The 26785-nt window shown below is 49.6% G+C and overlaps 1 long non-coding RNA gene across 2 annotated transcripts in view; it reads left to right on the top strand.

Moving 5' to 3' along the window:
* Window positions 1-25288, top strand: part of LOC133069425 (uncharacterized) — a 39095-nt gene extending 13807 nt beyond the window's left edge. Inside the window, exons 2-3 of one of the 2 annotated variants that reach the window (XR_009695853.1) lie at window positions 10773-10859; window positions 24933-25288. This is a non-coding gene — a long non-coding RNA (uncharacterized LOC133069425). Of the gene's footprint in view, window positions 1-10772; window positions 10860-11044; window positions 12916-24932 lie in introns of those variants that run through there. The other variant, XR_009695854.1, reaches the window with a different exon arrangement.
* The last annotated feature ends 1497 nt before the right edge of the window (window positions 25289-26785 follow it).

Below are 26785 nucleotides of genomic sequence, written 5' to 3'. Positions count from 1 at the left end.
GGGAGCTGCACTTTATTAGTTCCCGCACCCACACTGATCTTTCAAAATCCTCAGAACTGGTGCTTTTTCAGAGCAGGGGAGGAGCCCCTGCAAAGTTGGAAAAAGCCCAAGTAAAGTGTCCCTTTGCTCCCCGATAGGGGAGCACAGCGAAGTCACCCCTGTGTTGAGACCTGTCCCCTGTCCATAAGTCCTCCTGGGAAGGATGAGCCACCCTCTGAATCAGATCTGACTTCAATAATAGCCCTCAGAGTGAGGAAGGACCCCTTCCATTCGCCTAACCTGAAAGTTGTGGCTCTTCATTTTCCGAGGCTGTGGATACTGTCACTCACTATCTTCTGCCTTCGCCTGCTCACTGATTCGCCTTCAGCCTTCTCTTCTCCAGGGAAAATAATCCTTGAAGAGAATGAATCAGGGAAGTGCAGTTGCCTGGCATTCAGCCAAAGTATAAAAGAGCCAAAAATACAGACCAGTGTGCCTTCGGCAGCGGAAAGCTCCCCACAGGGCCTCTCTGAGTAGGTCTTTCAAGACTGCCCTAGAGCCGACTCTTCAATAGAAAAAATGAGGCCTCACATTAGAGAAACCCTGCTCTCTCCGTGAAACACTGGTTGGGAAGACAGAAAGAGTTGCAGCAAGAGAGCGTTCAGTTAGACTTAAGGAAGAACTGTAGGGAAGAGCAAACTTGAACCAAGAGGTTAGGGGCGTTATGAAGCCTATGCCCCCAGACAGTCGTTAGTCTTGGAAGGTTCCACTGATCACCTGCAGTGAAGCAAGTGAGCCAGATGACCTCTTGAAATCCCTTCCAGCTTTCGTGTCCTTTGATTCTAGAAACCCAGCAAGTTTCCCTTCTGTCGGATTGTACTCTGAACTCCATATGAGTGACCTTGGCTGGGCTTTAATCACTCAGTCTCTAGATTTCCTCAACTGTAAAACAGTTGCAAGTGGTGGCAAGTCCAAGGGGCCAGGGAGCTGTATGACTTGCCGTTGCCAGATTTCTTCTAGCGAGGTGGCACTTTCGAGACGGTCGATAGCGGTATGTGGCTGAGTCCCAGCAGATAGGCGTGGGGGAGGGAGGTTGACTGAAGCTTTCTGGGGTATCCAAAGGATGTTTTTCTCTAGAAGTAAAGCATTTTAGTGCACTCTTAAGTGTGCTGTGATTAGGGGACCTTCTTTCTCTGAAAGAGAGCTCTGTGGCGTTTACATTCTCTCCCCTCCAGCACCCTGAAATGCCTTCTAACTATAGCATGAGTTAAACACAGGCATGATGCTGGGTGTGTACTATCTCTCAACTAATACTTTTTTTGTTATTGTTAAATTTTGGCTGCATAAGTCTCCCTTGTGGCATGAGGGCTCTTCATTGGGGGGCACGGGCTTTCTCCAGCTGCCAAGGCGGGCTCTTCAGCTAAGGCGCACAGGCTTAGTTGCCCTGCGGCATGTGGGATCTTTTGTTTCCTCCATCAGGGATCCAACCCCAGGCCCCTGGCATTGGGAGTGTGGAGTCTTAGCCACTGGACCATCAGGGAAGTCCCTCAACAAATTCTTCTTTCTTGACTGTTGTGGGGTGTGCCTCCTGTGTTCAGTGAAAATGCCCACATTCAAACTCGGGGCGTAGGAAAGGCCAGCAGCAGACAGGCACCCCCTGGGATGTGATCGCACAAGTGGTGGTTCTTCCTCAACAAAGACTCTGAGCCAAGTGTGGCTTCGAGAGCCAGGCTTTGTAAGCGAGTGACCACAACCACAAACCACGGGGCATTAAGGGTTCATGTACCGGGGTTTCCCTGTCACACTGGTGGTTAAGACTCTGCGCCCCAAAATCAGGGAGCACAGGTTCAATCCCTGGTTGGGGAACTAAGACGGACACATGCCCCCCCAAAAGAGTTCATGTACGGAAACAGGAGGAGACATGTCTCACGTTTCCCCATTTTGTCTACCACAGTGGAATACAAAGGGCCAGTGGCCTTGTCTTTGGAAACGAGGGACAGATTTGTCTGGCAGCTGTTACCCACATGGCATGGGTCTGTCTGCCCGGCAGAGCTAGAAGTCATTGAGCGGCGCTGCCAGGGGCAGACTGAAGCCACGCTCCACTCTCCAAGGCGGCCCCTCGGGTAACGGAGGCCAATCAGGCAGTTTGGGCAGGAATACCCCTGTGTTTGTGCTTCTACTTACGTAGTAAGAGGAGCAGCGGGTCAGTCAGGAAACCTGGCTGCTAGGCCTGGCTCTGACCGATAGTCCTTGCTGCCTTAGACAAATGGCTTTCTCTCTTTCCAGGTCTCAGTTCTCCATCTGCTAATTTAGAGACTCATCAGTGTAATTCAGGTGCTGGAGTCCCCCCGCCCTCTCACCCCCAGACCTACAGGATCAGTCTCCAAAGGGGAGGACTGGATATGTGAAGGCTGCCAAAGCTCCCCGGGAGGTTCTGATGTGCACACCAAGGAAGGGACCACTGCACTGAGGCTGGTTCTCCAGACCCGAGAGTATAGAGGGAGCCAGCAGGTAGCTCCCACAGTGGACAGTGTAGCCCTTAGCCCAGTTTTTAGGGCCCTCCGTCTCCAGGTGCGATCAGGAGGCTCACTGCCTGTTTGTGCGGTTTCTCCAAAAAAATTGGGACTGGTTTCGGAAGTTTATACTGTCTAATGAAAATGCCAGTGTGCTCAAGCCTTGAATACATTAAAAAATAATGAATATAATTCTGTAATTACCAGACATGACCTCACGAGTTACCCTTATCCTCATGGAATCTGCTGAGGACGCTGCTTCTCCCCTTCTGGATATGTGATCTACAGCCTCCTAAGTTCTCTAACAGGGACCTCTGAGAGAGCCATCTGGCTCAGCTAGATATGTTGAAAAGGATTACACTCCCCATAGGTTTCTCATCTGAATAGTTTCCTTCGAAGGTATTACGCACGTCTGTGGGTGGCGAGATGAAGGAAGCATTTGGCCAGGGAGCCCAGGAAGGCCCAGACCCTGTCCTCTGGCCATCGGCCCCTCACCATGAGGTCACCCACACTCAGAGAACAAGGTGGCAGCAAAGACTGTGACTCTGGGATGTGGGCCCTGATCGGTCCCCAGTGTGGAGCCGGTAGTCTAGGCTGGGCTGAGCCCCTGCAGAACCCCTCTGACTTAGGCATGAGGCAGCTTTTTCTTTTATCTTTTTTCTATAAGTGCACCCCCAAGTCTAGATCTCACCATGTCCAGAGGAGAGCAAAGTCCAGGCAACAAGAGCAGAGGGACAGCCCTGTTGGCTAAGACTCTGCACGAACAGTGCAGGGGGCTCAGGTTCCATTGCTAGTCGGGGAACTAGATCCTGCATGCCACAGCTAAAGGGGGCTTCCCAGGTGGCGCTAGTGGTAAAGAATCTGCCTGCCAATGCAGACGAGAGAAGAGACACAGGTTCAATCCCTGTATTGGGAAGATCTCTTGGAGAAGAAAATGGCAACCCACTCCTGTATTCTTGCCTGGAGAATCCCATGGACAGAGGAGCCTGGTGGGCTACAGTCCATGGGGACGCAAAGTGTCAGACTCTACTGAAGCGACTGAGAATGCACGCACGCCGCAACTAAGACACATGCAGCCAAATAAATAAAAAATGAATAAGTTTAAAAAAAAAGAGCACAAGGAGCAGGGCTCCAGGGCAGTAAGGTGTTTGAGTCACTACCAGGACTGCCCAGCTCAGGCCTCCCAGTCGGCAGCCATTCTGACTTGACAGACAGCTGGAAGAGTCCAAAGAAGGAATGCCAGACAGAGCCAGAGAGAAGGTAGACACTGCTTCTCCAGCAGGAGAGAGTGTCCATAGAGAGAAAGAAATGATGGCTTGCCTTCTGCTTAGAGGAGGCTGGGCTTGAGCTCCCACCAAGAGTGCCCATCCTGTTAAGACCAGAGACTGTGGCTTCCTCCCCTGTTCTCCTGGGATCAGCATAATTACTAGCACATGGTAGGTCCTAGGTGCATATTATGAGCTCACTGTGTCTCTCTAAAACTCCTATGTTGGAGCCCTAACCTCCAGGGTGATAGGATTTGGAGATGGGGCATTTGGGAGGTCACAAAAGTTAGATGAGATATGAAAGTGGGGCTTTTATGTCTGTTATAAGAAAAGACATTGGAAAGCTGCTTTCTGTCTCAGCAGGCACAGAGAAAATGCCGTGGGAGCACAGGCAAGCCAAGAGTAGATGTTTCTTGTAGCAGTGTGAGAAATGCTTGCTTTCAGACCTACCTTGTAGCAGTTTGATCCCGGACTTCTAGCCTCCAGAATTGTGAGAAATAGATTTCTTGTTTAAACCATCCAGTCTATGGTATTTTGTTATGGCAGCCTGAACTAAGACAGTGCTCCACACATTTTAATTGAATGACTGAAAGACTGAACAAAGGAACAGGATTTTGCTTTCCCTGAAGGTATAGTAGAATGAGTATCATACCACATCCTCTGAGGCGCAAAGCATGCCCAACTCAAACAGGCTTGAGCAAAACTGGAGAATGTATTGGTTTGTGCAAGTGAGAAGTCCAGGAATTTATCTTGGAGCACAGCTGGACTGAAAGGCACCAACACTGTCTTCAGGAATGTTTCTCTCTCCATCTGCCTGTTCTGTTTTGTTCTGTGTTGACTTCATACTCAACAGCATTTCTCCAAGCTTCTCTGTGACCAGCTTAGCAGCCCCAGCTGAGAGCAAGTATTCCATTCCCAGGGGCTTCCCACATGGCGCTGGTGGTAAAGAACCCAACTGCCAATGCAGGAGATGTGAGTTCGAACCCTGAGTAAGGAAGATCTCCTGGAGAAGGGAATCACTACCCAATCCAGTATTCTTGCCTGGAGAATCCCATGGACAGAGGAGCCTGGTGGGCTACAGTCCATGGGGTCGCAAAGAGTTGGACACTGAGGCAACAGCACGCACAAACACTGCATTGCGTTCCTAACAATTGCCACAAAGTCCGGTGGTTGAGGCTCATTGGACTGAGTCAGGACACACACACCTCCTGAATCCCTCGTGGCTAGAGGGGTGGAAGGTGTGGGTGGGTGATGTGCTCTTCCATGGGGACGGGAGGGTCAGCCTCACAGGGACCTCTTGGATTTCCAAGAGGGAGGGTAGTTTCCCCAAAGGCAAACCAGGCCCGTTCCCTGAATAAGGAGGCTGGAGACTGCTCAGGCAAAACAAACATGGAAACAGCAGGTGTCCAACACAGGTTGTGTGTGCCTGTCATGGGTTAATATGGATAGTAAAGCCAGAAATTAAGATTTTTGTTTATTCATTGCTGTTAAGGTTAATATTGTGGTTAATTTGCTTTAGTTGAAAAAATTGGAAATGTGAAAATGAAAACATGCTTGAATTTCAATCAGTGTGCTTGCATTTTATACTAAAGTCTTATCCAACAGTATCCTTTTAAAAATAACTTTTATCTCTATGTAAGTTATACTTACACATTATAAAAAATTTTCAGAAAATACAGCAAAGTACAAGGAAGAAAATGACAGTCGCTTACAATCCTAAAAAATACTAACTACTCTGAAATTTCCCAGATCATTTTTAAAATTTTTTATTTATTTATTTTTGGTTGTACTGCATCTTCATAATTGCACAGGCTTTCTCTAGTTGCAGAGAGTAGAGGCTACTCTCTAGTTGCGGTTTTGGGCTACTCATTGCTGTGGCTTCTCTTGTTTTGGGGCTTCCCAGGTGGCACAGTGGTAAAGAATCAGGCTGCCAATACACACACAGGAGACTTGGATTTGACCCCTGGGTCGGGAAGATCCCCTGGAGTAGGACATGGCAACCCATTCCAGTATTCTTGCTTGAAAAATCCCATGGACAGAGGAACCTGGCAGGCTACAGTTCACAGGGTCACAGAGTCAGACACGACTCAGCACGCACACCTGCTCTTATTGTGGAGTGCAGGCTCCGAGCCCTCGGGCTTCAGTAGCTGTGGTGCACGGGCTTATTTGCCCCGAGGCATGTGGAATTTCCTGGTCCAGGGATCGAACCTGTGTCCCCTGCCTTAACAGGTGGATTCTTATCCACTGTGACACCAGGGAAATTCCCCAGATTATTTGTAATTTCATATATGTGTTATGTATTGTGCAATCTATTTTACAGAATGTACTTTAAGAAGCATATTTGAATGTTGAACATTTTTTCCTGTTTATAAATATCTAAATCATTATTTTTAATAACCACACAGTATGATATTTATTTAACCAATTGGTGGACATTGTTTCCAATTTTTCCCTATTAGAAACAGTGCTCCTGTGGACAACCTTGACCATATAGCTTTACACACTTGTGAGATTATCTCTCTGTGATAAATCCTAGAAGTGAACCTGCTGTGACAAAAGGCACAGGTAGTTTTAATTATGGTGCATATAAAAAAATAACTGTTTATGTCTTTTGCTCAATTATCATTTTCTTGTTGATTTAGAAAAGTTCTTTACATATTAAGGATATTATTTGTAATTAAAATTTCTAGAAACAGACCCTGAGACAGATTGCCATGAAAGAGTTTATTGGGGAGTGCCCTTGGGATCAAGACCTAAGAGAAGATGAAAAAAAGCAGGAGTGGACAGAAGGCCCCACTTAGCTGACCCCATGGGGAACTCTTGAGCTGGAATGGCCTTTCAAAGTCGGTCTTGAGGCAAGAGGGCCAGGTCTTCATACTCCTTTATTGATCAATCGTTGGACGAGAGCTGCCCTCAGGGAGGGGGATGGCCATGCAAAGTGGCTGTCTTTAGCTGAGGACAGTTGTAGGAGAGGAGGCTAGCTGTGAGCTATTTGACACCTGCACTCTCTACAGCTAGGGAGACCCCAGGACTGTTGGTGGGATCTGAGCAGTGCACCCCAACATCCGCTACAGATATCTCTGACTGCCATGTATGTTGTGGATGTTTTTCCCACTTTGTCATTTTTCTATTGACTATTTAATAGTTATTGTTTGCTTGTTTTACTGCTTTAAAAAATGTTTTATAGAGTCATATCAATTTGGGTTTTATTTCTTTATGGTTTCTGACTTTTATATCATTCTTAAAAAGTCCTTCCCCACTCCAATATTAATAAAAAATATTCATTTTCCTCCACTAGTCTCATTTTTGTTCCCGTTTAAATCTATAATTCTTCTAGAGCTTATTTTGATTCAAGGAGTAAATTAGGTATCTTTCATAATGATAAGGACTAATTTTCCTAGCACCATTTATTAAATAATGCATCTTTCCCCCATGGTTTTTAAAATGCCATCTTTAGCAAAACTAATTAACTATTTATGTTTCACTTCATTTCTAGTTCACTATGATGTTCTATTGATCTGCCCATACTTGTACTAGTATAACACTGGTCTATTTGATTTTATATTTCAGTTGTCATACAGTAATGTATGAAATGTACAGTTCTGAGTTTTGCCCAATGCATAGAGTTGTGCAATCATCACAATCAAGATAGAGGAGTTCCCTCATTCCCCAAATTCCCTCATGCTGCCTTTCTGCAGTCAAACCTCACCTCTCCCTTTAGCCACTGGCAATCACTGATGTGATTTCTGTCCCTGTAGTTTTGCCTTTTCCAGAACGGCATATAAGTGGAATTATTCAGCATGTAACCTTTTGAGGCTTGCTTCGTTCATTGAGCATAATGTTCGTACAATCCTTCCCCGTAGGTGCATGTATCGACAGTTCCTTCCATTTTACTACTGAGCTGCAGTCCATTGCACAAATTATTCATTCCCCAGCTGAGAAACATTTGAACTGTTTTCAGCTTCTGGAGGTGATGGATAAAGGTGTTGTCAATATTCAGTTTTTGTGTGAACCTAGGTCTTCATTTTATTTGGATAAATACCCAAGAGTGGGATTTCTGGGTCATACTTTTTTTTTGCTATGAGACTTGGCTTGTGGGATCCTAGCCCCCAGACTAGGGATCAAATCCACCCCCTCATTCCCTCCACCCCCCGCAACCAGTGAAAGCAAGGAGTCTTAACCGTATAGACCACCAGGGAAGTCCCAAGGTCATACTTTTAGCTACCACATATGTTCCTGAACATTGCAATGCATATTCACATATGAAAAGGAAAGTGACTCCTTCATTATCTTATTATTCTTTTTAATCTTTTCTTTTTCTTTTCTTCTTCCTCCTTTATATCCCATTAGGATATCGGCTGGAGTTACATTGAATGTGCTGATTTGTGTAGAAAGCCACCTATTTTAGGTCGTGTTACCTCCTACCAGGGCTTCCCAGGTAGCTAAGGGATAAAGAATCCACCTGCCAATGCAGGAGATGCAGGTTCAATCCCTGGGTGGGACGATCCCCTGTTGTAGGAAATGGCAAGTCACTCTAGTATTCTTGCCTTGAAAATCCCATGGACCAAGAAGCCTGGTGGGCTACAGTCCATGTGGTTGCAAAGAGTTGAACTTGACGGAGCAACTGAGCACACGCACACACCTCACAACAAGGCAACAAGTTCCTAAAACTAAACCAAGAGTGGCCTCAAAATCTGATGCACAGACAATTTGTAACTTTGCTAATTGTTCCACTGTTACAGGCAAGAGCAAATACCTCTACCCTTAATGTATGTAATGTAATGACTACCAAGTCATTTCCTGTGTATGCAAGCCAGCAAGACCCAGGTGGGCCTAATTCCTCTAGATCAGGTGAGCAGAACCAGTCGGTAGAGTACCCTGGAGTCAGGTCACCAGAAAAGCATAGGTTATCCTCAGAACCACCACTGATTGTTCTCAAGGGTAGTCCATCCTCTTTAGAATCTGCTCACTCTGACACATAAGTCAGCATAAATCACAGGGAAAGCGCATCCCATTAGGACGCTGGAATTCCAGGTGGGAAGAGTCCTGGAGAACTCCCCAGGCTCCTTGCTTGGAGACAAGATTACATTTGAGACGTGAGGAACAAACATTCTTTGACTTCCTTCAACAGTTATTTCCAATAGGTATCAACCCTCACCATCTGTGTCTAAACCAAAACTTTTGTTTTCAACACATTTCCTCCTCACCTTTCCTTGAAAAGACAGTAGCTAACTCTTGCAAAACTAGAACTGCTTGTTCAAAGCCAGCCCTGAGCCGTGGTGCTTTCATTGGGGAAGGCGATTGTAATTATATTGTTTATCCACTTAGGCACACTGGATCTCAGCCACCTCAGGGACTTCCTTTTAATTTGTTTGTCTCCTTTTGTTAATTGGATAAGATCAGTGAAATGAGGTGTCTCTTATGGAAGTGCCTGCTCACTGCAAATGCACCAGTGTGGGATTCTCTGGGATTTGCCAATAGTAAAGAAATACAGAGAAATCCACACTTCTCACCTGCCCATTGCAGTGGAGAAAGAGCAGCTACTACTCTATGTTAGGAAATAATCCATTTCTTTTAATGGCTCACAAGGTACTCTGATTTCCCAGTGTTTTAATGCATCCCATCTTTTTCAACCTACAGTAGTAATCAGTCTACAGTGTGGTTATCAAGTACGACATTTATTCGTCCATCTATGACTATCTTTTTGGACTCCAAAATCACTGCAGATGGTGACTGCAGCCATGAAATTTAAAGATGCTTACTCCTTGGAAGGAAAGTTATGACCAACCTAGGCAGCATGTTAAAAAGCAGAGACATTACTTTGTCCACAAAGGTCCATCTAGTCAAGGCTATGGGTTTTCCAGTGGTCATGTATGGATGTGAGAGTTGGACTGTGAAGAAAGCTGAGCACTGAAGAATTGATGCTTTTGAACTGTGGTGTTGGAGAAGACTCTTGAGAGTCCCTTGGACTGCAAGGAGATCCAGTCAGTCCATCCTAAAGGAGATCAGTCCTGGGTGTTCATTGGAAGGACTGATGTTGAAGCTGAAACTCCCAATACTTTGGCCACCTGATGCCAAAAGTGACTCATTTGAAAAGACCCTGATGCTGGGAAAGATTGAGGGCAGGAGGAGAAGGGAATGGCAGAGGATGAGACGGTTGGATGGCATCACCGACTCAATGGACATGAGTTTGGGTAAGCTCCAGGAGTTGGTGATGGACAGGGAGGCCTGGCATGCTGCAGTCCATGGGGTCGCAAAGATTTGGACACGACTGAGTGACTGAACTGAACTGAATGCTTTCATTCAGCCCTGGAGTTGAATTGAGCACCTACTTTGGGTTGGAAGTTAGATAGTCCTTGATATTCAGGTTATTTATGATTGTTTAGAAACTATAGTTTGGAGATTAAAAATGAAGGCTCTGAAGTGAAGCCAGGGATGGAGCCCGGAAAGAGAAGGAAAATGAAGTCCAGTTTCACACATTCTTTTTGATCCGGCTTCTAAACTGTGAGCGTGAAGCTCAGCCTTGCTGGCTACAGCGATGGACAGCAGGCAACCCTGCCTCTGTTGTAAAGTCTCCTTGCCCTGAGAGCTGATTCATTCTGAGGTCATAAAGCATTTATCTTCCAAAACAGTGTATTAATATCTAATTGCGCAATTAAACTGGACCTGTCTAGTTCTTCTTTCCTTGAGTTAAATATGTTCATTCAGCAGAAATGAAAAGGATAAATACAAACAAGTCTTTTTTTTTTCCTATTTCAATGTGCAAGGAGGGGATGGGTGATAATAAAACAAGAAAGGCCATTTGGAAACTATTAAATGACATCCTTTGTATTTGCACAGCACATTCCTCTGATTTTGATGCCACAATGTCCATATGAAGTAGGTGAATATATGCTTCCATGTTGCCAGTTTACAGATTTTTTTTCTTTTCTTTTCCTTTTCAGGGTCCCAAACTGCCCTTCCCCTTAACCCTCACCCCACAAAAATAAGTACTCAAATATTCTCTATCTCATAGCTTGTCGTGGACATCAGCCTTAAGAGTCAAGTTCTCACCGGTGCCTTCCTATGAGAGAAGAAGCCTGGGCAACTGAAAAATAAGTTGGTAAGTCATCAAAGACCACTGCTGCTTCCTCCTTTTGAAATTTTGTTTTTGAAATCTTAGTGGATTTTGAAGCCTGGGATATATGAAAGTCTTAAAAACAAAATACAATTATGCTTCAGTTAACTAGGATCAGTGGGAGTTCCAAGGGGTAGCTAGGAGGAGGCAATGATGTAATTATCCCACAGTTTTTTTTGATAGCCACCTCTCACCATGCCAAAGAGCCATGCAATCTGTGCAGAAGCAGCATGCTTGCTGTGTGAACATGATTTCAAGACCAGCTTCCAGCCTTCCTTCCAGCAGACTGCCAGGCCTTAAGTCTCTTCCTTCAGAGGAAACTATGACTAGAAAAGTATACGAGGATGTCCTTCTAGTAACTGAAGTTTATTGAGTTATCTAATGGTTAACCAGAAAACTTATTTGTTTTAGGCTTTGTAGTAGAAAACCATGCTTATGTGTTTATTCAGCTCTTGCTTTAGTAGCTAGAACAGCCCTAACACATGTTTGTGAAACGGAGCCAAGTCTTATAGCCCGACCCTATTGCTGGTGCAGAGGAGGCATTCAACAAATGTTTGATAATATAATTAACTAATAAGGTAGGGAGTGAAACAAAGACAGTGTTTAATTAGTTCACTAGTTTTCTCTAGTCTTGTCTTCAACTATGTAACTGACATGAGGCATAAATTACTTGAATATAATAAAAATATATAATTTTTTATAAGTCCCATTGCTTGGACTCTATAAGCTTTCAAGACATTCCTTATTACTTAGGTTCATTTAATGTCATCATTCTTTTGGAAGAGATATTGTTTTATAGAAATATTTACAATCAAGAAACCTCCAAAGATGTCTCAGGGGCTTAAAAAAGACAATAGATGTGAGTCAGAAAAAGAAGTGATCATCAATATTCCTCAAGCTTCTGCTGTGTGCCAATCTTGGAGGGTTCATTGGTGAGCAGAACAAACATGGGCCCTGCCCTACAGAGGTACAACTGAACACAATATAAACATAATTACAATTTGAAATCAGATTCTAGTAGTCACCTAATTGGGATTAAGGGATGCTAATTTAGTTCAGGAGGATTGGAGAGATCTCTTTCAAGAATAACATTTAAGTGAGACTTGCTACAAGAATAGGAATTAGTTAAGGCAATAAATATTGTCAAGTATTCCCCACAGGGCTTCTCTGATAGCTCAGTTGGTAAAGAATCCGCCTCCAATGCAGGAAACCTGGGTTTGATCCCTCGGTTGGGAAGATCCCTTGGAGAAGGGAAAGGCTACCCACTTCAGTATTCTGGCCTGGAGAATTCCATGGACTGTATAATCCATGGGGTTACAAAGAGTCGGACATGACTGAGCGACTTTCACTCACTCATTCCCCATAAAGGGATCAGTCTATGAAAGATCATGAGGGAGGAAGAAATTTGGTACATCCTGGGAATTTTACAAAGCACAGAGATCAAGAGCAAGGTAAGGCAGGGCCGGCTCATGCAGGCCTTGCGGGCCACTTGTAGGGGACTGTTCATTGCCTTTGATGCTTCCAATCCCCTCTCTCCGTCCCCAACACAACCCTGAGCGTGTTCCCTGGAGCTGCAGGTGGGGCTGCCAGCCTCTACTGCCAGGAGCTACACGCAATGCTGATCCCAACTCCCAGCTCAAAGAGTGGCTCCTGATTGGTCCAAGCCAATCAGTAACCAGCATTGCTCTAGTGAGTCTTTTTGGGTTAGAAGTGTTCACATGATCTAAAATGGCCCAATCAGATTGCAGAGAGAAGTTTAGATTCCTTGACTGGGAAAACCTCCACTCTTCTGTCCTTCCAAATACTAAGCCAAGGGAGGAGTCTACCCTTACTTAGATGCATCCAGTGCCAAGTGCAGCAGAGAAGTGGGCAGAACCTGGAATCTAAGGAGCATTATTGAGCTGCCCAAATTCAGCCTGAACTCATCCATGTTTCCTTGTTGGTTAAAATCCTTGAATTTACCAATTATTTCATTTTTTTTTTCCCAAACACTGTGACTTTTCTGTATTTGAGGATCTTATTTTGTAAAACTATGCTAATGTATCTCACGCTTGCCTCAAATCTAATTGGTTTAACAGCATGTAACTGAGAATGATTGTAAGATCAATTTGACATGTGTTTTGTCAAGATGTTCTTGTTTTTCAAAATTGTATTGGCTATTCATGAACCTTTTAATTAAAACTAAAATTTGAATCAGAAAGTAAATTTCCATCAAAAAAAAATCTTGAATTTACTCTTTCTTTGGCGTCCCTTGTTTGGACACTATCATCCTAGCTGTCCCGTCTCTCTGGTAAATCCTTTGCTGCGCTGTGCTCAATCACTCAGCCACGTCTGACTCTGCGACCCCGTGGACTGTAGCCCGCCAGGCTCCTCTGTCCTTGAGACTCTCCAGGCAAGAATACTGGAGTGGGTTGCCATGCCCTCCTCTTTTCTTGGCTGGATCTCCTTAAACTGTGGTTGTTCTGGAAGTTTCCTCTGAACTTCTCTCCACATTTTCTCTCTGGGAGATTTCACCATTCCTATGGTTTCCCTCTTCACTTAAGGGTCTGCTCACCAAGTGTTAGCATTTCCTTATGACATCTCCGCGTGACTGACAGTTTGAATACCTCCAGTACACTCGCTGGTAATGCAAATAAGTTCCACACTGAGGTAGTTTCTCTTTAGAATCTGCAGCTACTCCTGATTTCCCGACTTCAGAAATACTTCCTCAAAATGTATATAAAGAGCCAGTGGGTGTCTCCCAGAGCCGGAGAACAGGAAGTACAAGCAGAGTGCTGACGGCCTTCAGGGATCCAGGCCGTGGCTCCCAGGCACATTCTTGGAAGCCATATCTGCATTGGCTATGTGTTTCTTCATATTGCAGACGTCTTCCTGTGCTCCTTGGTCTGTGTAGAAGAATGAGGCCAGTAGCAGGTCACAGACTCACCTATCCTATCTTCAACCTCCCAGAGAGAGACAGGCCTCACTTTCTCAGTTCTAGTGCCAAGCTGAGGAGAAGTTCTGATGGACCCGCCTCAGGTCAGGTGCCCCTATGCAGGGCCGGTATGTTAGCACAGTGACCTCCGCGGTGACTGTGGAGGGATGGTGGGGAGAGGGCAGCTCCCAGGAGGAGGGGAGGGTCCATTTCTAGAAATGGGAGGAGGGCTAGGCCACCAAAACGATAGGGCTCCAGGACAAGGTCCCCTCCCTGTGAGTGAGGGGACCGCTCTCAGAGAATGGGTTAAGGAGATCGGGCAGGAATCCAAAATTTTAATCAGGTCAGAGAACTTGTGGTCGTTTTTGACTCCTCTGCCACCACCCACCCACTTCCCTCATGTCTAGTAAGACACTCCAATTACTTCTTTCAAAAATACTTCCTAGTTGCCCCCCTGCGTCTTTCCTGTTTGACTTGTGTTTCCTGGTTTCAGTCCTTATTGCCTAACCTCCTGCATTCTCTAATGACCCCGTTGGTTTGCCAGACTTTCCCTTCTCCCAACCATTCTACAATCAGGCTAATCTTCCTAAAATGCCTCCTGGAAGAGGTTGCATCTCAGGGCTGAAAAGCTCCAGCGTCACCTGGCTGCCTGGACTTCCCAGGTGGTGCTCGTGGTAAAGAACCCGCTTGTATGATGCAAGAGACGTGAGTTCGATCCCTGGGTCAGGAAGATCCCCTGGAGGGGGGCACGGCAACCCACTCCCGTATTCTTGCCTAGAGAATCCCTTGGACAGAGGAGCCTGGCGAGCTATGGCCCCTAAGGTTGCAAAGAGTTGGACTCTACTGAAGCAACTTGGCACTCTCGCATGCAACTGGCTGCCTATAGAACAAAGTCCAATCAGCTGGCTCGTCAAGACGGTCTCCAGCTGTAATCAGCATCCTTGATGCCTTCTAAGCACCCGTGACCACCAAAGTCTTTCCATGGCATCTCTCAGCCTCACGAGTGGGACGCAAGTGGCTTAAGCCCCGAAATGATGCCGCATCAGCCCGGTCCCAGTGACTGGTTCAGGAAAAGCTGTGGAGAGACATCCACACCAGCCAGTATATTTTCCAGACCAGTGTCACTGGCTCAGGAAATGGTCTGTGAGCCCAGATGACCCACCAGATGAACCATGTCAGGAGGAGGCACAGAGGCCCTTTTTGTTCCTTTTGGACATAAATAGAGAAGCTAATACAGTTCTAGGTGCTGCTACCAGCCACCTTCATTCTCAAGAATATCTGAACGCAGGGCAATTGCCTAAAATCAATTTCCTGGAAGCCAATTTCTGAATCAAATTTTTAAATATATGCATTTTCATTGACTGTTTTAAAAGAGAATATTCCTTCAATTATGTTTGTGGCAGAATGCCCTGGAGCCAAGCCAGTGGGTTTAGGATGACGTCTTCTTCAGGAGAAGAATGGAAGGGTGCTGATGTAAGGTTGTTGCTGTGGCCTTTGAACTCTGGATCCGGCCGTGCCTGAAGTCTGCCATGGGGTGCCAGCTTTTCCCAAACATGAGCCAGTCCAGTCCTGTGGAGTTTAACCGAGATTTGGCAGGGTTTTCTGTTAGGAGCAACTGGAAGCATCCTGATACAACAATATATCTTTCTGAATGTTTCCAAATTCTGGTCCATGAGCCTTCTGGATCCATGGCTCCAACCACGCCCATCTTCTCCCTTTTCCCCAGGTGTTCCCCAGGCTTTTCTGTTGCCAGCACTTTTCTCGCCACATCCCTCCCTCCCGGTGTTCGCCTGTCCTGGCTCCTCCTGGCCTTCCAGAGAAGAACCTCTGTCCTCTCCACAGGCTGCTCCAGCCCCCTAAACCCCATCCTCTCCAGCTCTTTTGGTCCCAAGAATCGGAGACTCATTTAAATCCCTTTAGAAGCAAGGCAGCCCAGGCATGCCTTCCCGTCTCCTCTCAAGTGCCCTCCTGGTTGCCTTCTGCTGTTTTCTGCTCCACGTGTCCGCTCTGCTCCCACCCATTAGCACCGTTCTTGTTCCCGTGTAACATCCGGGGACATACGCCCTCCCCACTGACCCCGGTCTGGAGCCCTGCTTCTACCTTGGGGTGGGGCGGGTATCCTTTCTGCTTCTGCTCCTTCAGCCACTATCTCCTTTTCTCCATGGGTCCAATCCAGATTTCCTAGAGAGACTCTACTGGAGTAAGTAATCTGACTTCCTGGGGCATGCTGGGTCCCTGGCTAGCCTCAGCTTGGCTGGTTACTGGTCCTCATGACCAGTGACAGGTAAGTCCCACTGTTCCCTTCCATAGTGGTGAATAGTGTTCAAGTACCCGGGAGCTGGGAGTGGAGTTGTTCCCACCCCAGCAGTCAGTCCTGAACTCCCCGCGCCCCCAGGTCCCCAGTGACACTCCCCTGTCCCAGGCGTCAGTGCTGCCCTGCCCCCCCCAGCTCCCTGCTGGGGGCCAGCCAAGCAGCAGGCTCTCAAGGGCCACGTGAGTGCTCCCACCCACCTTCTGAGGCAGGAAGGGGCAGGTTGGTACACTTGAAAGATGGAGAAGTGAACACAGAAGACTCCTTTGGGGGTCACACAGGTCTTGCTGATTGCCGGGAGCTGGGGAAGCACCGAGGTCACTTCCAGGTCCCAGACTCGCCTCCCTCTGCTGTCTCCCCACCACCCCCACCTCAGTAGACCAAGCACCTTCTGTTCATTACCCAGACCCCTGCTCATCACTCTCATTCCATCCCTGGAGCCTTCTGAGTCCTGACTTCAACAAAAAGGCGGTGGAGGAAAGGGGAAGAGCTGGGGGCCAGTGGGAGGTGGACGGGGAAGCCGGGGTTCAGCTGACAGTGCCTGAAGGTGGCAGGCGGCCTCCGGCGCATAAAAGCGACACGCTGGCCAGTTTTCCCCGGGCAGGAATACACCCGCCAGCGAGTGAGGGGAGCCCAGGGCGAGGCTTTCTAATGACAAGGGATGGGGATGGCTTCCGGGGGAAAGAGAATCCCCTCTCCTCCCCTTTGCCCCTTGTTGGTCCACCAGTCCATCTCCTGACCCATCGGGCTCCACTTCTGTCTTCTCAGAGCTACGTTTTCTGAGAAGGCACACAGCATGAGCTAGGATGGTCAGGACCGCAAGAGACCTTGGAGCTCATCTTGTCCAACAAGACCTTTTTCAGAGTTGAAGAAACTGAGGCCCAGAGAGGGTCATGTCTTGACCAAGGACACACAGCTAAGGAGCAGTGACATCGAGCCAAGAAAATAAAAAACAACACACAGTTCTCTGGACTGCCTGTTATTCAGCCGCCCCTCTAAAAGGCCCCCCTCGGAAAGTGCACCGGCCTCATCCCAACACCGTGTCCAAGAAGCTGGACCTCCTCTGAGCTCCTCAGGCCAGGGCCTCCGTCTGCCCTGCCGCAGATTCTGTTCCACCCAGAGACACCCTTCACTGTCGCAGATGATGCCCTTGAAGCAGGCCGCGCGCTGGCTGTGGTCAACGTAGGGTTAGGGAGGGAGAGAAGGCGCAGTTCGGAGAAAGAACAAGACCGGCACTTTACAGGAACCGATCACCTTTAATGAGGCTAGAAGGGGCAGCAGTCAGATTAGTGAGCTGCTGCAGAGACCGTCTGTGGGGTCGCGCAGAGTCGGACACGACTGGAGAGACTCAGCAGCTGCAGCAGCGCTAACCCAACGAAAGAGTGAGTGTATACAGGCATATATGTGCAACTCTGCTGTCTTAAGGGGGCCTGTTCTTCTCCAAGGTTGTTCGGAGTAGTTATCTCTTAAAAACGGCTGGGGCAAGGAATTCTGGAGATCGGCCAGAGACTGGACCAGCTGGGAGCTGGGCGTCATCAACCTTAATGTCCAATTTTTTTCTTCGGGTGAGAGACTTCTTTGTTTTGCATAGAGTGGTGGGGAGGACCCAGAGGGGAGTTTTAACTCCAGGTTGTTTTGAGCCCTGTGACTTTCCTTCTGTCGGGGAGGCTGCCTTGGGCACCACGGCCAGCATGCCGTGCACAGGCCGGGTGCCCTCTGGGCTCTGCGGCCTGTGTGCCAAGCGGGGCCCACAGAGCCCCTCTGCAGGCAAACCCAGCCCTGCTGGCTGGCACTGCGGCTTTCCGCCCCTGTGGCTCCCTGCCCTCCGCTGGGGTTTGTCCGGCATCCTCTCCCTCACCTGCTCCGTGTGTGGGGTGCCTCGTGGAGCCCTCAGAGCCCCCTGCAGAGGACCGCTCCCACGCCTGGCCCTCTGGCCAAAACAGACAGGCCACCATTTTGAAATCTCGACAAATGTTGACAAGACAGAATGGACATTCCAGAGCCTGCTGGGCACCCGCCCCCCACCTGCGCCTACAACTATCACGGCTCATCTCCGAGGAGCAGGCTGGTGGGGTGGGGGGCAAGGATGAGGGGCAGGACTTCAGGGCTTGCCTTCACACGGTCTTAGAAATAGCCGGGATGAGTGTCCCAGGAAAAGGCTATTAATAGGCCTCCTTCCACACGCTCAGCTTTCCGGGGCTGGAGCTGTGTGAGAATGAGTCAGCAGATGGAAAGGGCTAATGATGAACGTGGGGGAGCAGAACCGTCGCTCAGCAGGGGAAGGGGAGCTGTGAGCTGTGACACTGCGCTTTTCACCAGCCTCTGGTGCTTCCCGCCCGGCCCTCCTCCGAGCACACGATCCGTTCAGCTGCTGCCTTGCAGATGCTGTCAGTTCCAATTCTGAAACCAGAAAATTTATTTAAAATAATTTTAGCTTATTTACTATTTATTTATTTTTGACTGTGCTTGGGTCTTCCTTGCTGCCCTGGGTTTTCTCTAGTTGTGGCGAGCGGGGGGCTCCTCTTTCTTGGTGTGTGCGGGCTTCTCTTTGCGATGTCTTCTCTTGTTGGGGAACATGGGGCTCTCGGGCATGTGGGCTCGCTGATTCTGGTTCCCAGGCTCTAGACCGCAGGCTCAGGAGTGGTGGCCCACGAACTTACTTGCTCTGCGGGCATCTGTGATGTCTTCCTGGACCAGGGGTTGAACCTGTGCCCTCTGCATTGGCAGGTGGGTTCTTTACCACTGAGCCACCTGGGAAATGCCTGAAAGCAGAATTTAAATCAGCAAAAACATCCACAAATCCATCTTCCCACTCCCCCTCCCGTACTTTCCCTTCATTGGCTAAGTCGGTGACCAGGGAAGAAGCCCCGTCCCCGGGGCGTGGAGCGCCTCTGCACACCTGCCCGCCTGCCGGCTCACTCTGGGATGAGCTCCCACTGTAGACTCCACACACGTTGTTGAACCCCAGTCCCTGTGACAGGCAATTTTACAGATATCCTCCCATCCTCACAATAACCCTACGAGGCCAGGGTGTTGATATCTTGCTCTCACAGAGGGAGAATCAAAGCTGAGAGACAGTAAGCACTTTGCCAAAGGAGCCGCAGCCAGTATCACTTATCAAGTGAATCACATAAGCCAGGGGCCTACAGTTTTCTGAGATAAAGATCCTAGTCTACAGATGAGGAAATTAGGGCTCAGAGAAACAGAGGGAGCCTAGTAAGCGGTGTCAGGATTGGGTCCTGGGTCTGGGCACCCCCCCAAAGTGGCAGGGCTGCAAGGGCTCCAGCTCCAACTCTACCTTTAAATCCACCACACCTCCTGCCTCTCCAGGAAAGCACTCACTGCGCCTTGATTGAAAGCCCATTAGTCTGGCGGCGTCCAGCATCAACTCTGGCTGACTGGCCTCTGGACAGACCTCCTCGTGTCACAAATCACACATTGCCCTCCATCCTCCTGAAAGCCAGGGACCAGGCTGGGCGGATCCCAAAGTGTCCATGTGTACTTAATTGCTCAGTCATGTCTGACTCTTTGTGACCTCGTGGACTGCAGCCCGCCAGGCTCCTCTGTCCATGGGATTCTCCAGGCAAGAATACTGGAGGGGGTTGCCATGCCTTCCTTCAAGGGATCTTCCCAATCCAGGGATTGAACCCAGGTCTCCCACATTGCAGGCAGATTCTTTACCAGTTGAGCCACCATGGAAGTCCAAGAATACTGGAGTGGGTAGCCTATCGTGTCTCCAGGGAATCTTCCCAACCCAGGGATCGAACCAGGGTCTCCTGCATTGCAGGCGGATTCTTTACCAGCTGAGCTACCAGGGAAGCCCAAAAAGTGTCCATTCAGGAGAGCAAAAGTTAAAAGGCTTCCTGAGAATCAAATGTTCCTATGTCCAAATTTACCAACTATAAGTCACTCTTTTGGGTGGCCTAAATCCCGTGGTGATATGAGTGGAACTTGCCATCAGCCCCAGGTTTAAATGAAGTGGCCTTAAAGGTAACAGATACAACATCAACCTGCCAATTTTTATCACATCGTAACAGTTCCGTGGCTTATGGTTGGTAAATTTAGATAGAGGACTATTTGATTCTTGGGAAAGTTGTGTGTGAAAGGGGTAGTGAGGGGACAAAGAAGGGGTCAATGGGTACTTTAACCTCTGCTTTCTAAGAACTTCAAGTGGTGGGAACCATTACAGAGTACAGCATGTTTTTAACATAAGGGAAAAGGTGTAATAAGACAACCCTTCTTGAGCCAACCACCCAGTGCAGCCAAAAATAAAATAATTAGATAAATAAGAATTTTTAAAAGAAGCCCTTAGTAAAGGTGTGTTGAAGGAATGAGTGAGTGAGTGAGTGTTCCCTGCCCTGCATGGTCAGAAATAGCCCTTCTCTTTCCCGTCTTTACTCTGCCTTAACTTAATCATAGCCTGTTTCTCTAACTCACACGACATTATGTATTAGCATCTTAATTTCCTACCTCCCCTCCCTCCCATAGGAATGTAAATTCTAAAAGAACAAAGACTGCCTCTTGTCCACTGCTGTTCCCCAGAGGCTGGAACGCATAAGAAACCCTCGGTTGGACTTCCCTGGCGGTCCGGTGGTTAAGAATCTGCCTGCCAGTGCAGGGGACACGTGTTTGGTCCCTGGTCGGGGAAGACACCCCAAATGTCGCGGAGACACTAAAGCCTGTACACCACAACTTTTGAAGCCTGTGCCCCCTAGGGCCTGTGCTCCACAACAAGAGAGGCCCCCACAAGAAGCCCCACCAGTGCAACTGCCGCTAGAGAGCAGCCCCGGCTCGCCGCAGCCAGAGAAAGCCCGCACGCAGCAGGGACCCAGTGCAGCCAAAATAAAATAAAATAGTTAAATAAGCAGAATTTTTAAAAGAAGCCCTTAGTAAAGGTGTGTTGAAGGAATGAGTGAGTGAGTGAGTGTTCCCTGCAGGGTCGTTTAGCCACGAAGAGATACCCTCCATGCCGGCTTCTCTGGGCGTGGGGATCCGAGTCCCTTAACCTGGCCTCCCCTCGCCTCAGGGTCAGTCAGATGGAGCATCTCCCCAGGCTCCGCTCTTTGAGGAAGAGACAGGGAGCTGGTGCTTATGAAGAAGCCCCTGTTGAGACCTACTGAGCCCTATGTGTGTGTTAGTTGCTCAATTGTGTCCGACTCTTTGTGACCCCAGGGACTGTAGCCTGCCAGGCTCCTCTGTGCATGGGATCCTCCAGGCAAGAATACTGGAGTGAGTAGCCATTCCCTTCTCCATTTTAAGTCCTGAACGGAGAATTTAAAAAGCATAGTTCCCACCCCATCTAAGGGAATCCCCATTCTTGAGAGTCTCCCCCTCTGGAGTGTGGCAGTGTCTGAAGCTGGCTGTGGAGAGCAGGGAAATTTTCTGGAAAGCACCACCCTCCCCCAAGATGACTATGGGACCTGGGCTTCAGCTACCCACCCCCAGCCTAAGCCACGCTCCCCCCCCCGACCCCGCCCTGCAACGCCAATCTTGTTTTGTCCACCAATTCTGATTCCCAGAGCCCCAACCAAATGGCATGTACACAGTGGGGTACATGTAGTCTGCCCAGGCCTCACGGACAACAAGACACTTGGCAGATAAAAGGGGTTCTCCTCGCAAAGGCCCGGGTTGCACAATCCCACTGAGCTCCTTGGAGTGGGAGGCTAGTCCCTCTGAACTCACGATTACCACCGTGGAGATGAAAGGCTTCCTGTGGGAGAGAGCCGTCCCCCGGAGCCAAACAACACTGGAGGCTGGCCGGCTGCCATCTTGTCAGGGCCGTTCCTGGCAGCCGGGCCGAGTGACTGGCTCCCTCACAGGCCAACCCGCCTGGGGCAAAGAAAGTCAAGACGTCCAGACCAGCCATCGCTCCTCGGTGAGCGCAGAGCTGCGGCCTGAGCGCCGTCCCGGCCTTCTCAGCTCCAGCCTGGGCCACTTTGGCGAGAGCAGCTGCCTTGGCCCATCCAGCGGGGACAGACTGAAGGGCGCAGCTCGCTCACCTTGCCCCAGCCCCCCGAGGATTTCTGACTCAGAGGCGAAGGAAGGGCACGCTGGGGCACCTGGCTCCAGGGACCGTGAGGACTGGGGGAGGTCACCGCCCGAGCTCCCCACGCTTTCCCGACCTGGCCAGCCCCTGGTCTCCTGGCCCGGTGCCCGCAAGCTGGCTTAAATAGCAAAAGCGTCTGGAGTTCCTGGTAAGAAGGCAGATCCCAGGCCCCACCCTGTGAGCTCTGACTCCATACACACGAGGTGTGCAGGTGTGCTAAGTCACTTCAGTCATGTCCGACTCTTGGCGACCTCATGGACTGTAGCCCGCCAGGCTCCTCTGTCCATGGGATTCTCCAGCAAGAATACTGGAAAGAGTAGCCATTCCCTTCTCCAGGGCATCTTGTCGACCCAGGGACTGAACCCGTGTCTCTTATGTCTCCTGTGCTGGTAGGCAGTTTCTTTACCACTGGCGCCACCTGGGAGACTAGGGCCTAGAAATCTGGGTTTTTACAAAACCCGCAGACAGTTCCGACACAGGGCTCTGTGGGCCAGCTGTCCTCACCCCTCGTCTTATGTGGAGCTGAGAGGAGCAGAGGCCGCAGTGACTAGGGCTGTGGAAGCAGCTCCCAAGGGGGCCACTTGGCATCTGCCACGCTCCTGCCAAAGGCTCCAAAGCCACGTCCAGAATCCTCACAGGATGAGAGCACCTTCATCCAGAGGCGAAACCACCTACGCCCAGTGAGGGATGTGTCCCTGGGGTCGGCTCCACGGAACCCCCCAGAGCCCCATGATGTGCAGTGACCCCCAAGGTGTTCTGTGTGCCACGGGAACACGCACACACTCATGGGATGCGCCAGGAGGGGCAAAGGCTGGGAGCTGTGCATCCTTTTAACCAGAAAAGATTCTCTCTCTAGGGAACTGAGAAACGAGCTCCTGAAGCCCAAAGCTGGACCCGCTGGAAACATGGCCTCTCTGTCTCATCAACCCTCATTGCTCCAGGACGGCATGAGGACCAATTCAAAACCGACAGGCTGGGGCGGGGGGGCTCCTTACACACTCACACCCACCACTCATAAAGAGTACACACAGGCTCACAGGCTCACTCACTTGCACATACATCACACACTGACATACACGTTCACGTACGCGCACTCATTCGCACACCGCAGACGTACACGCGCACACACGCACTCACAGCCTGAGGCGGGGCGGGTGTCTAGAGCCGAGGCAGGACCTTGTCCCTGGTTGTTTCCAAGCGTGTGGAGGAAGTAGACTCTGCCCTCTCCTGCCCTGGGAGACAGCTGGAGACTCGGGAGGCAGAGGAATTTCCCTGAGGGCCTCCCGGGAGGGGCCCACCTTGGCAGGCCAGCCTGGGCCCCCACCAGAAATCTCTTTGGAGCCGCCCTTTCTTCACCGTGGCCTCCCCTGCCGCCCCTCCCCGGGGCTCCCCTGGGGCTCAGGTTGGGGCGGACACCCCTGCAGTCCTCAGTCTGCGGGGTTGGGGTCGCCTGTGGTTGCTGGGCAGGCAGAGATGGAGCTAGGGAAGGGGGAAAGGCAGACTTCTCAGGGGAAACTGGCAAAGCGGCAGGAACTCCCCAAGTCAGTGCTCTTTTCTTGAATACATTTCTTTTCATCACAGGAACAGAGGGTCTGGGTCTCTGGGGAGCAATATCCCCGAGTCTCCACTGGGGTCGGTGCTGCCCACACCCCGTAACCACGAGCCAGGTGGAACTCTCCAGCCTGATTAGCCAGAGACCCAGGGCTTCCCGGTGTTTGGCAAACAAGCCCCTCCAAGCTTTTCAACGAGGAGACCCAGGAAACCTACCCACCCACCCTCCTGAGTCCTCCCAAGAGCCTCGCATAGACAGAGCTTTGTAACCTTTGTTACCGCTGGGCCTCCGGGTCCCCACCTCCACCCACAGCTTCCTAGCCCGGGCGGCTCATCCACCCCAGGACCAGGCCTTCCTGCCGGCACGCCCCGTGGCCTGGGCCACACCGCCCAGGCCCAGCAGCCTTGGCCCCACACACAGAAAGCCTGCTTCTGAAATAGTTCCTGGATGCTTGCAGGGCTGGAGTCCCAGCCTCGGACTCCCGTGCAACCGGGCCAGCACATTCTTCCGTCCTCCCATTGTCCTGCCCGCCCGCGTTCTTGCCAAGAGCCGCCCTGGGGAGTTGGGAGGGGAGGCGTCTACTGGGCCTGGGCTCACTCAGCCCCCAGATTCCGCCCCCCCCCCCGCCCCCACCCCACCCCCATCTCCCAGAGCCCCCTGCAGTCCATGGTTTCCTGCAGCTTTCTCCTGCATCCTGGATGAAGAAGGTCTCTGTTCTGAATTCCTGGTCTGAGCTCCAGACTGCACCAAGACCGCCTCACCAAACTCAGGGTCCACAGACTGAGCCCACCACCCAGAAAAGACTTCTCTGAGCAAGGGCATCCCCGCTCCCCGGGAAGCCGCCACTCCCGCGGGAAGCCGGGAAGCCGCGGGAGGATCGACCAGGGCCGATGAGGGCTGTCTGACCGATGAGGGAAACCAGGAAAATGGGGAATTTCAATGTCACTCCTCACTGACCAGGGACTCCACGGCCCAGTTTGGCTCTGGGACCACACCTGGGCTGAATGCCCTGAGGAAGCCTGGGACTCCTCTCTGCTGACCACCGCCCCCGGCTTTGAAACTGGCAACCCAGAGGGCCCTGACCCTAATGCTAACACATGGCTTTTCTTCCTTTAACCCTGACACTTGTTAGTAGCAACTCCCAGCACCTAAAGCCTCCCCCGCCCTGCCCTGGCCTGGCTGTCTGGTTCCTCTGTTAATGAAACTCTGCGTTCCTCTTTGTCTCTTTGATCCAGATTTTAACTGGCCCAGCCCTCCCCGGCCAGGCGCCTGGGCCACGAGCCAGGCCCTCCTCCAGGGTGGATGCTGCTAGGAGGCTGGAGGCTGTGGAGTTTTGGTCTCTGCTTGTCCAGGGTCTCAGACTCTCATGGGGATTCCCTGATCCTTGGTTGGCCCAGCGTCCTCCCAGGGGAAGAAGCTGGATATATCCTCACCGAGCCAGGTATTTCTACTCATTCGTTTATTCATTCACTCATTCATTCATTCGATGTGGTCGGGATAGGCTGCTCACCCCAGGAAGACTGTCACATGACTTAGTCTCCTAGACTGTGAACTCCTGAAATCTGTAAGGAGGGCACCATATTATGTTTTTAACTTTCTAGAGCCTGGTACTAAGTCTAATATATAATATTTCCTTAATAAAGAATTACCTGCTGAATGAATGAAGGCATCCACAAATAAATGACTGAATTGAGGTTCTGGTCCCGTGGCCCATTGTCCTATAAAAGGAGACTTCCAACTCTGGGAGAACAGTAGAGACCCCCTGGTCAGTGCATTCCTCCCCCCCCCCCCACCGACCCCCACTGTCCTTTAATGTCTGTTTATAGAACTGTGGGTTTTCAGGTTTTATGAGGCAGAAGGTGAGATGCTGAGACACTGCGGGCCAGAAATGACTGTTGCATCCACTAGAGAAAGTGGCAATGGTGACCTTAGTGTTTGTTTAGAAAGTGAGTCATGGGTGCGGGGGATGGGTGGCAGTGGGCTTGGGGTTACTCTGATTCCCCACATCTCTGCAAATCCTTCCAGAGGAATGCCATTTGGTTATGGTCTTTTCTATCCTTCCAGAAGCACACCTCTACAGCACCAGCATGTGTGTGTGTGTGTGTAAGTATGTCAACAATCAGGGGTCTCCTTGGAACCTTGGAATAAACATAGAAAACATGAGCCCTTGTTCAATCTAGTTGAGCCAACAGACAAGAAACCAAAATGTGAAAAATACACTGTGGAGTATGCAAAACACAGGGTGGGCCAATGCTTAGTGAATCTGGTGTATTGATACCGTGAGAGTCTGCTGTGACGTGGGAACTCCATGAAGACAGAGACTTCTTACCCTCACATTCCCGGCCCCAGGCCCCGTGCCTCACGTGGAGACACAGAGTAGGGACCTGGTGAGTATAGCCAGGGCAGATGGATCCTTAATGTGCCCAAGCTTCAAAGAGCAGAAAAGCTGGAGTGTGGAAAAATCAAGATAAGAAGGCAGAACCCCTGGCTCCCCAGGAAAGGTGACAAATTCAGGGAACTCTAAGATAATTCTGACTTGTAACTTCAGAGCAATCCAGTGTGGATTGCCTCTCTAAACCCCAACCAAGTGATGAGGGAAAAGAACAATTAAAGAAGAAAAGTTCTTGGAAATTAAAACCATGATTGCTAACATAAAATACTGAATAGGGCCTAGAAGGAAAAGGTGAACTGATCTTCCAAAATGTGAGCCCCAAAGAAAGAGAGAATCAATCCAAGAAGCCCAATATCCAAGAGAGAAAATAAAGGGAGAGAAATCATCAAATAAATAAGGAAGTTTCCCAAATCTGAAAAAAAGATTCAAACCTTACACTTTGAAAAGGCCCATGAAGTGCTATACAGGATGAATGGGTGGGAAGAAGATCCTGCATCAGCAGACACAGCTTCATGGAAGAACATGCAAGTGTAAATGCTGTTTGGACCTCAGACCTTCAGCAACTCTTGCCTGCCATATTTCTAATGGTGGGCAGGGCCCTGAGCCATTCCAGCCCAGTCTACCTGAGAGGGCAGGGGCAGGCTTGTGGAGACACTACCCTTACCCTGCCTTGCTTACCAAAAAGGCAATAAAAGC

Source organism: Dama dama, chromosome 14 (genome assembly GCF_033118175.1).
Source record: "Dama dama isolate Ldn47 chromosome 14, ASM3311817v1, whole genome shotgun sequence".
Lineage (NCBI taxonomy): Eukaryota > Metazoa > Chordata > Mammalia > Artiodactyla > Cervidae > Dama > Dama dama.
Note: the sequence above shows the minus strand (reverse complement) of the source record. Positions and strands in the feature narration are given on the sequence as shown.